The sequence below is a fragment of the Prunus dulcis genome, chromosome 1 (assembly GCF_902201215.1).
Source record: "Prunus dulcis chromosome 1, ALMONDv2, whole genome shotgun sequence".
NCBI lineage: Eukaryota > Viridiplantae > Streptophyta > Magnoliopsida > Rosales > Rosaceae > Prunus > Prunus dulcis.
This window is the reverse complement of record NC_047650.1, coordinates 5,821,109-5,831,803: the sequence shown is the minus strand read 5'-3', so window position 1 is coordinate 5,831,803 and position 10,695 is coordinate 5,821,109.

The following is a 10,695-nucleotide window of genomic DNA, read 5'->3' as shown; positions in this document are numbered from 1 at the left end:
GCCTCATTAACTCCCTATCACCTCCTCTGTGATAGTTGAAAATTTTGCCTTTTTCCAAGGTCAGAAAGTCACGTGGGATTTCTTGAGAGAAACCTATTTTTAGAAAGATCTACTAACTTGCTTTTTCCTTGGGTAGAGTGAGATTTTTCTTAAAATGGCCAATAATGGTTCCTTTATATTTTTAGACTAGGGTTATATTCACAATCTGCTAAAAAGGCTTGGGCTTAATTTAGCTTTCTTGGTTTGATTTCTAATTCCCCTAGATAAAAAGCCCGACATGTTTCGTTCATGGGCTTTTGACCAAAAAATGGGCCGGCGTGCATAATTTTGGCCAAAACAATGCCCCCTAAGTCTGAATCATTTAAAAACGGTTCCAAACTTAATGATTGGCCAATAAATGACGCGTGCCATTCCTTGCCGTTGCTCTAGCGCACGTCTGTCTATTTAACTAGACTTTGTGGGGAAGTGGGTATTTGTAATGGCTCTTCAAAATATTTTTTAGAACCCTGTTCCTGTTCATCCAAAAACCTAACTCTGTTTCAGCTTCCATTTCCCTTCGAAATCCTCTGTTCTTTCGCTCATTCTTCAATTCTCCCCTGTTTTTGTTAGAACTTGAAGATGTCTTCCCTAAAAATTCGTGCCAAGGCCTCTTCTTCCATTGTTCCTCCTGCCTATATGTCTAGAGTAGGCATTGATCAACACACGATTGAAGTTCGCAGCAAGCTCCACCCGTTTACCCAGATGAATTTAGATGAAAATGTTCTCAGCAAGCTCCATCTGTTTACTCCAAATGTGCATTTGCTTGGGTTCAACTTCATGTTGTGCTTTCGGAGTGGGCTGAATGCCTCGACAAGGTTTTGATGTGGTCTGCTTGATGGGGAGCTTTTACTAGTATGATGTCTACGTAGACCTCTATAGTTTTGTCGATTTGGTCCTTGAAAATTTTGTTCACTAGCCCTTGGTAGGTTGCTACGGATTCTTCAGCCCAAATGGCATGATTTTGTAGCAATACGTTCTCCTTTCGATGATGAAGGAGGTCTTTTCTTTGTCGTCCTCGTGCATCAGGATTTGATTATAACCAGAGTTGGCGTCCGTAAAGCTGAGCAGTTGATTGCCAGAAGTTGAATCGACGAGCTGATATATTCTTGGCAGTGGAAAGTTGTCCTTAGGGCATGCCTTGTTGAGGTCGGTGTAGTCAATGTAAACTCTCCACAGGCCTTTATTTTTCTTTGCTATTGGGACAACATTCGCCAGCCATTCTGTGTAAGAGACTTCTTCTATGAAAACGGTAGCTAGGAGCTTGTCAATCCCGGCTTCAATGATGGCAACTCGCTCGGGAGAGAAGTTGTGTCTCTTTTGCGATACTGGCTTGACAGCTAGGTTGATGTGGAGTCGATGACAGATGATCTAGGGATTAATGCCTGGCATGTCAGATGGCGACCATGCAAATACGTCATTGTTGTTTCGGAAGAAGGCTGCAAGCTCTGCCTTCTCCCCTTGGCTTAGGCGCGAGCCAATTTGAATTTTCTCTCTAGATTATCAGGATCCAAGGGTACTAGCTCGACGTCCTCTTCGAGTTTCCATCCTTTTTCATGAGAGACCTCCGGACGGATTCCCTCGGCTTGGTCCTAATGCTTTGATTGCTATGAATGGGTAGCTATTCCCTTTCCTTTTTAACCTGGTCAATTGCTAGGAACGAGATCTGGTTGTTCTACTCTTTTCAAATATTCCTAATTCACAGGGAGGAGCTGTGTTTAGTAGCTTTTCTTCAGCCCTTGAGCCGAACATTTCCAAGCCATTGCTTGGTTGTTGTCGATCTGGCCAACACCGCCCCAAGGGATTGGGTAGCGAATTTTCTGATGTGTGGGGGAGATGATGGCGTTGATCTTTCTGATCCATGGTCTGTCCAGAATGCCGTTGTAGGTTGAGAGTTCATGAACAACCATGAATGTTCTTGCAAGTTGATCCCACAGTAACCGTTGTTGTGCCATGGAAGCCAATCAGTGACCTGACTGATTGGTTTATCTTTGTTTCTAAGCCCATCTGTTGGATGACTACTAGTTGCATGATATTGGCTGCACTGCCCTCGTTTGCATGGATTTGATTGACCAGGGCCTGAGAGATTTGAATGCTAATGACAAGTGCTTCGTTGTGTGGCATATCGAGGCCTATTAAATCTTTCTTTCAAAAGCCGATCACGAGATCATGTTCTACTGGTGGAAGGCCGATCGAGATTTGGGAGATCATAGTGGCTTGTTTGATCTTCGTCTTCTTTTCTTTGCTGGTCAACCTAGAGTCCTTGGAGTCGGCTAGGGTTGTGTTAACCCTTATGACCTTCTAGGGTGGCTCCTTGGCGATATCGCAGTCCTCAATCTTCTTGATAGCCTTCTCTCACAAGTTCTTTGAAGTGCGCTTTCCAAGCAAAGCAATTATTCCTAGTGTGCCATGCGTCCCATGAAAGGCACAGTATTTTCTGGTATCCCTCTTGTTCGGATCTCCTTTCAAGGGCGGCGGTCTTCTTAACCAAGGTTTGTCCTTCACTTGGGCTAAGATTTGGTGTATGGGGATGGAGAACTTGGTGTAGTTCTCTTCTACCGTAGCGTCTCCTTCTGGATACGACCTACGTTTGTCCTTGTTCCTGTTGCTAATCATGTCGCTTCTTTGGCTTGTCTGCTTGGTTGGCTGATCTTCCTGCTTGGTAGACCTTTTCACGGCGATTCGATCATCATCCCAGAGTACTTAGCATTCCGCAGTCACGAAGACCTCTACCAGAGTCTAGCTAGGAGTGATAGTTAGCTCGCAGTATAAGTCATGCTTAGCTGGAAGACCTTTCTTGAAAGCAGAAGACGTGATTCGATCGTCGCATCCGACAATGTTAGCCTTTTCTGCTTTGAATCTCTTGATGCAATCTCAAAGGGATTCATGGACTTCTTGCGCAGGTCTACAGGTTGTACATAAGTGTACCATTTGGTGAAGACGTAAGCTAGCTCCTTGAAGCTACTGGTCGACTCGGATGGTAGGGTGTGGAACCAATCTTGGGTTGCTCCTCACAAGGTCATTGCAAACACCTTGCACATTAGTGTTTCGTAGGCCTTATAGAGGATCATAACTCTTTTGAAGTGTTTTAGATGGCTCTCAAGATCAGAATTCCCTTTGAAATGCGTGAATGAAGGCGCTGAGAGTGGCTTTTGGGAGCAGCCTGCTCGATTTCGGTAGTGGAAGGCATAGAATTTGCTTGGTCCACCTCCCTTCGTAGAGCATCTTTTTATTTTCGCCAATCTTTAAGTTTCGAAATTGGTCGTTTAAGAGCTTCTCGACGTCTTCGGCGCGCATGGCTTGTTGATCACGTTGGTGACCTTCGTGATTTAGGCAGTGATGGTTGGCTTTCTTGTTGACTAGCAGAGGTCAACCTACTGGGTTGCCCTGCCTGTATGGTAGATTAGTAGATTGAGCTTGCAAGGATTCCTCCACGAGTTGTCATTGTGAGTTGGTTCTTGAGCGGGTTAGTGGGCGTTAGTCACTGCATTTGTCAAGTAGTGGATCACAGACTCGTACCCCTTGTGGGCCCAGCCTAGAATGGATACTTCTTTGCGGACCCAAGCGAGCATTGACATTGGATTGTAGGCCCAACCTCTCGTGCACATTGGTCCTTGGACCGAACCTTGAACGGATTGTCGGCCGGCTCAGAGTATGGCCTGCAGATGTCTACGTCTCTTCAGCATGACCTCGTTTTCTCCCCTTCCCGCTTGTCTATCTCTGTTTGACTAGTCCAAGATCTCTCAAAATGCTCCAAGGTCAGGGCCTTGATTCAAGTTAATCTCCAGGTAGACAGGTGTGGGTTGGGCCTAATGGAATATGGGCTAGGGCTCTGTTAGATTCGCACACTGGATTTGTTCAAAAATGGCCCCGTCATTTGGTCCTTGCGGTGGCAAGGTGGTGGAGGCCATGGGCCCATGGCTTGGTGCGGCAATTCCAGCTGCTATTTGGTGGTTCACGTAAGTGATTCACAGCTACAAGGAGCTGGCCTCATGGTTTGGTGGCTGTCCGGTTGCTACAGCAGCTGTTTGGAGAGGTTATGAGGCCTCCGAAGGTGGTTGGATGGCATAGGCAGCCACAGGGGGGCTGCTGGAACTCGCGAGGGGGCTGCTGGAAAGAGTTGGCAGCCGTGGGAGGCTGCTGCAAAATGCTAGTAGCAGCTGCACCTCGTGGTGACAGCGAGGTTTCGGCCGTTCCAAAGTGCGTCGTCATGGTGGTTTTGCTCCTGAGATGTTTGCTTCCAGCCATGGTTGTTTGGAAGGATTCGATGAATTGGAAAATAGGAGGAACAGATTCCTTGAGCATGCGTTGGGTATTATTTCGCACTCTCAATGGAAGCACCAATTTGTGGGAGCGATTTTCGTCCCATAAGAATATTCGATTAATAGATTCCCCTTTCATCATATTTTTCTTTAAATCCTCAAAAAGTCTATTACAAAAGTGTTTCCCTCCAATAATAGCTCTAGGTGTTCCAAATCTTGTGAAAATGGTTTCTTTTAAAAACCGCAAAACAATTTTATGATCATTATTGTTTGTGCAAATAATCTCGCGCGAGAATATTCGCTTCTAGATCTGTTGCCATTTGATCTTCTTCTCTCTCGTCCTCGATTCTTGAAAAAAGACCGGAGTAATTCGATTAATAGATTTTCATTTCTTCTTCGTCGTCTCTTTCTCCCTGCAAAACAAATCGGAATAAGAGGACCACTCCCGTGGGGTGTTGGCCAAAGGCCCTCCGATACCTAAGTTAGTTCAATTGATTTGTAGAGAAAAAATAGCTAAAAAGGGTACGGAGATGTATGTATGGTGTGAACCGGACGGCCGGAGCCGTGTATGGTGGCTGGAGCCTTGTGTAAGGGAGAGAGAGAGAGGAGGCAGCAAGGAGGGGATTTCTGCAGTATTTTTGTGAGCTTAGAATGGCTTACCTCATGCCTTGCATAGCCTTATATTTATAGAGCCTCGTAGGGTTATGGTTTGGAGAAAAAGAATCCTTGTTGGGTAATGAATTATGTTTCTGATTTTAGGAGATTTAAATCAATTAGGGATTTAATGACAAATCCTAATTTAAGGCGAGAATCCCCAAATCTCAAATAATCCCCAAATGGAAGGAAATATTTGACCTAGGGTTTTGTTAAAATTCGGTTCCCACAATTATGTCGACAACGAACAGCCTCTACCCATTTGGAAACATAACAACATCGACTAATATATAAAGATATCCAAAAGAAACAGGAAATGGACCCATAAAATCAATGTTCCAACAATCAAATAATTCAATTACCAATTGGGTTCAAAAGACATCATGTTTCTACGGATAATTGCCCTAAATTTTGACAACGATCACAAATTCGACAAAAAGAATGGGTACTGATTGTCCCACTCCTTTTTTTTTTTTTTTTTAATCCACTTACACTCTATTTTTAAAAAATTGTATGTTCTCACTCCTCTTTTGTTCACTTACACTCCCTTTTGCAACGGTTTTCTTTACAGAAAAATGACCGCCACATGCTTAACTATGACAAAAATAAATTACCGCATGAATTTCATAATCAGACACACACCTCCTAATGATCTGATCAGGGCAATATTTAAACAGATAGAGGTCATTCCAAAATAAATTTCGAACCTCAGTTAGAAATTTTCTCTTGTCTTGAGCAGTCCTAAATTAACAATGTTAGCAAACCAAGGAAATTCCAAAATAGCAAATAATTGCTTATCTGAAAAGAATAATTAATTGGCAATGTTTCAATGGAATCCTCAAAACTCAATTTGGCCAAATGATCAGCCACTACATTTTCTACTCCCTTTTTGTCTTTGATTGTGATGTCATATTCTTGAAGCAGTAGGATTCACCTTAGCGATTGCAATGGGTTGTGTAGGGGCCGGGTATGACCATACCATTCCCGTCCCCACTTTCCATCTGCGTCCCCATCCCCGAACCCATCTCCGTTTAATAAGTTTCGAGGAAACCTCGTCCCCATCCCCGTCGAGTGACTATCCCCCAGACCCGCCCCGAATCCCCCATTTTTTTTGCATAAAAAATATTTATCATACATTTTAACATTAAGTTTCATATTAAATTATCATCCAACACATCCAAATTAACTATAATGTTCAACTCAACTATTCAAAATCACATCAATATGAAATTCTTGAGAAGATTAGGAAGGATTAGGGGAGGGAGGTTAACTTAGGGTTAAACATAAATATTGTAATTATATTTTTAAATATAAACATATATTTAGGTCGGGTTCGGGGATGGAGATGGCCAATACCATCCCCTTCCAATACCCATCGGGGATCCCCATACCCGATACCCATTTGGCCTCAAAATCTCTCCCAGTTAGGGTCGGGGACTCGACGGGAACCCGCCCCCCTAGGATTTTTGCCATCCCTAATCCACCTAATCAGCCAAGCTTTAGCATTTTTTTTCAATAAGGTATTTTAAAGTTGCATGGTCAGTGAAAATAACAATAGGTGATCCAACTATATTAGCACGAAACTTATCCAAAGCAAATACCACAATAAGCAGGGTTTTTTTTTTTGAGTTGTAGAATAATTCATCTGAGCACTGTTCAAGGTGCTGCTTGCATAATGGATGACATGTGGCTTCTTATCTTTTCTTTTCCCCAAAACAGCCCCGACTGCATAATCACTAGCGTCACACATAATTTCAAAAGGTAAAGTCCAGTCAAGCGGTTGCATAATTGGAGCAGATGTGAGCATTTCAATTAATTTCTTAATAGCCTTTTGACATGAATCAGATTACTCAAATTTACTATCTTTTAATAGGAGATTACACAAGGGTCTAGTTATTGCACTAAAATTATGAATAAATCTCCTATAAAAACCAGCATGACCTAAAAATGATCTGACATCTTTAACAGTTTTTGGAACGGGAAGTTTTGAAATCAACTCAATTTTAGCTTTATCCACTTCAATTCATTTAGTAGAAACAATATGACCAAGAATAATTCCAGAAGAAACCATAAAATGACATTTCTCCCAATTTAAAACAAAGTTTTTCTCCTGGCACCAAACCAATACTTTTTCCAAATTGCTCAAGCAATTATCAAAAGTATCACCAAAAAAACATATATATAATCCATGAAAACTTCAAGAAATTGCTCAACCATATCAGTAAAAATACTGATCATGCATCTTTGAAAAGTAGCAGGAGCATTACATAATCCAAAAGGCATTCTACGAAAGGCATTCTACGAAAGGCACAAGTACCAAAAGGACATGTAAAAGTAGTTTTTTCTTGATCTTCAATGGAAATTTCAATTTGATAATAACCTGAGTGTCCATCTAAGAAGCAATAAAATTCATGACTGGCTACCCGTTCTAAGATTTGATCGATAAAAGGTAAAGGAAAATGGTCTTTTCTAGTTGCAGAATTTAGCTTTCTATAATCAATGCAAATGCGCCAATCTGAAACAACTCTAGTACGTATCATTTCATTTGTATCATTTTCAACCACAGTTATGCCAGATTTCTTAGGTACAACTTGAGTAGGACTTACCCATTTACCATCAGAGATGGAATAAATAATACATGCATCTATTAATTTCAACATCTCAGTTTTAACATCGTTCATGATTGGGTTTAACTTACGTTGTGCCCCCCTAGATGACTTGGCTTCATCCTCTAAAAAAATTTTATGAGTACAAACAAGTTGACTAATTCCCTTAATGTCAACAAGAGTCTAACCAATGGCAAATCTATGAGAATTCAATACATTAAGTAACTTACCTTCTTGCAAAGAGTCAAGTTCAAATGATATTACCACTGGAAAAGTGTTGTTAGACCCCAAGAATGCATGTTTAAGTCTCGTGGGTAAAGGCTTCAATTCTGGCTTAAGAACTTCCACATTTGATGGCAATATCTTTTCCTTTCGAGCTGGAAGCTTCTCAAACCTTGGCGTCCATTTATCAGCTTCTCAAAGCTTGGCGTCCATTTATCAATCTACAAGGAATTAAACAATGAATTAAGATAAGCAATTTCTGGATCCTCAAGTAATTCAGATTCATTAGAATTCAATAAAAGAGCCTCTAAAGGTTCAGAAATACCACATAAGAGCTTCAATCAAGTTCACCACTGCACATTCATCATCTTGATAAGGTCTCCTGAAAACATTAAAAATGTTAGTTTCAATGTCATGTTAGCAAAAATAAGTCTCATTACCCCACTCCTACAACTGGTGTGTGCGTCACATGTAGCAAGGAAGGGACGTCCTAAAATGACAGGAATTTCATTTTCAGAATACAAAACAGGTTATGTATCCAAAATAACAAAGTCAATAAGGTAGTAAAATTTGTCCACTTGGACCTATACATCCTCAATTACCCCTCTCAGCATTCATACAGAACAATCAGCAAGTTGTAACTTCATTGTTGCTGGCTTCAATTCACCAAGACCTAACTGCAAATATACTGAATAGGGCAATAAATTTACACTAGCCCCCAAATCGAGCAAAGCACAATTGATGTAATTTTTTCCAATTACACATGAAAGAGTGGGACTTCCTTGATCTTTGTATTTAGGAAGGACCTTATGTTGCAACAATGAACTCACATGTTCAGTCAAAAATGCAGTTTTCTTCACTTGGTGCTTTCTTTTAAATGTGCACAGATCTTTTAAAAATTTAGCATAAGAAGGGATCTGTTTAATAGCATCTGATAGAGGAATATTAACTTTGAGTTCTTTAAAGACATCCAAAATTTCAGAATTTTGATTCAATTTCTTTAAAGGATTTAAAGCTTGGGGAAAAGGAGCAGGAAAATGATATTCGTTTGATTGACTCAATTTGGACTTGTTTAGTTCATCATTATTCTTAGATTCTTCAACTTCCTTTGGTGAAGGTGTGTTGTCAATTATTTTACCACTTCTAAGAGTAATGACAGACTTAGCATGTTCAATTGAGGTTTCACATGAATTAACATTCTTTATTTTCTTCAACCAATTGACCAAACAAGGTATCATACCTTTGACTTTGCTTATGTTGTTCTTGCATAAATGCTTGAAGAGTATCGCTCAAAGAAGGTCTAGCATTAAAGGCATTAGTTGCAGGAAACTGATGATTGAAAGAATTTCTATCACTTACCTGAGGTTGTGAATCATTGCTCCAATGAAAGTTTTGATGATTCCTTGTTGATGGATTGTAAATGTTGGAAAAAGGAGAATATTGTTGTTTGAAGTTTCCATTAGCAACACAATGCTACTCATAAGCTCCTTTCATTTTTTGAAAAATTGGACAATTTTTAACAATATTACCAATCTCATAACAAGAATCACATACTTGATTGACATCAGCTAGATAAATAGGTTGAGGCAAATTTTTATTTTTCCATTTCAAAGCAGCTATCTTTTTAGTCAAAACCTCAAATTTTAATTTCCAATGATCTTCTTCTTTTAATTGATAAATTCCTTTATTAGTAGAAGATGTGACAATTCTTGACCGATCAGTGGTCTCAACTGGACTGGGCACAGTCCATTGATGAGCTTTTTCAGCAATTTCATCCAAAAATTCTAAGGCATCATCAGGGTCTTTATGCATAAAATTTCCATTACACATAGACTCAACAAATTGGCGATCACGAAGGAGCAGTCCCTTATAGATATAACTAGCTAGATGCCAGTTTTCAAAGCCATGGTGTGGCACAAATTCAAAAGCTCTTTAAATTTTTCCCAGGTTTGATATAAAGTTTAATTTTCCTTATAAGAGAAATTTGAGATTCTTTTCTTAAGAGCAATTGTCTTATGATTAGGAAAATATTTGTAGAAAATGCTTGAGTCATCTCCGCCCAAGAACCTATGGACCTAGTCCTTAAAGAAAATCAAGTATTAATTTCCAATAGCTTGAGTAATTGCTTTTTCTTTTAAAGAAAATGGAAAAAAATTTAACCTTATGAAATTAATCCTATCACGTTGACCATTGTAAAAGGTGCCAATAGCTTCCTCAAATTCCCTAACATGCATGTAAGGATTTTCACTTTCCATGCCATGAAAAATAGGTAGCAATTGAATCATTCCAGTTTTAAAATCATAATTTAGCATGTTAGGTAGGAACATGGTGCATGAAGCATTTGGTGCACGAATAGGATGCAATACTGTCTCTAAAGTTGTAGATGCAACTACTTCTTCTCTTATGGGAATTTCATTATTCCCAATATGAGAATTAGCCTCTTGTTCATTATTTACAATTTCTTCATCATTATTCACAATTTCTGCCATGCTTTCAAATTTGTCAGATGTTTCTATTTGGGCCAAAAAGAAATCCACATGCAAGCCCATCTACGCAAAGAAAGGCCCACAAAACAAAAGAACAAAGGACAGGGCTTTCCCATATCTTTTACGAAAATGGCAGAATTGTAAAAACGTCAAAATTAAATGGCAATTGACCACTGAAGCAGATCTTGAAAGAAGAATTGGATTGGGCCCAACTTCTGAACACTCACCATTGATCTCAAAGCCCAGAGTAAAAGATCAACATATTTTTTGGAAGGTCTATTCTCAGAACCCACGTGAATACCTGACTTTGAAAAGTCAACTATTTCAACTAAGTCACAAGGGAATTTGACAGGGAATTAATGAAGGCAGTCCTGCAAGAAGATTTCTCCAGTCTTTCATAGACAAAGAAGGGATCAAAATCCCTTTTTA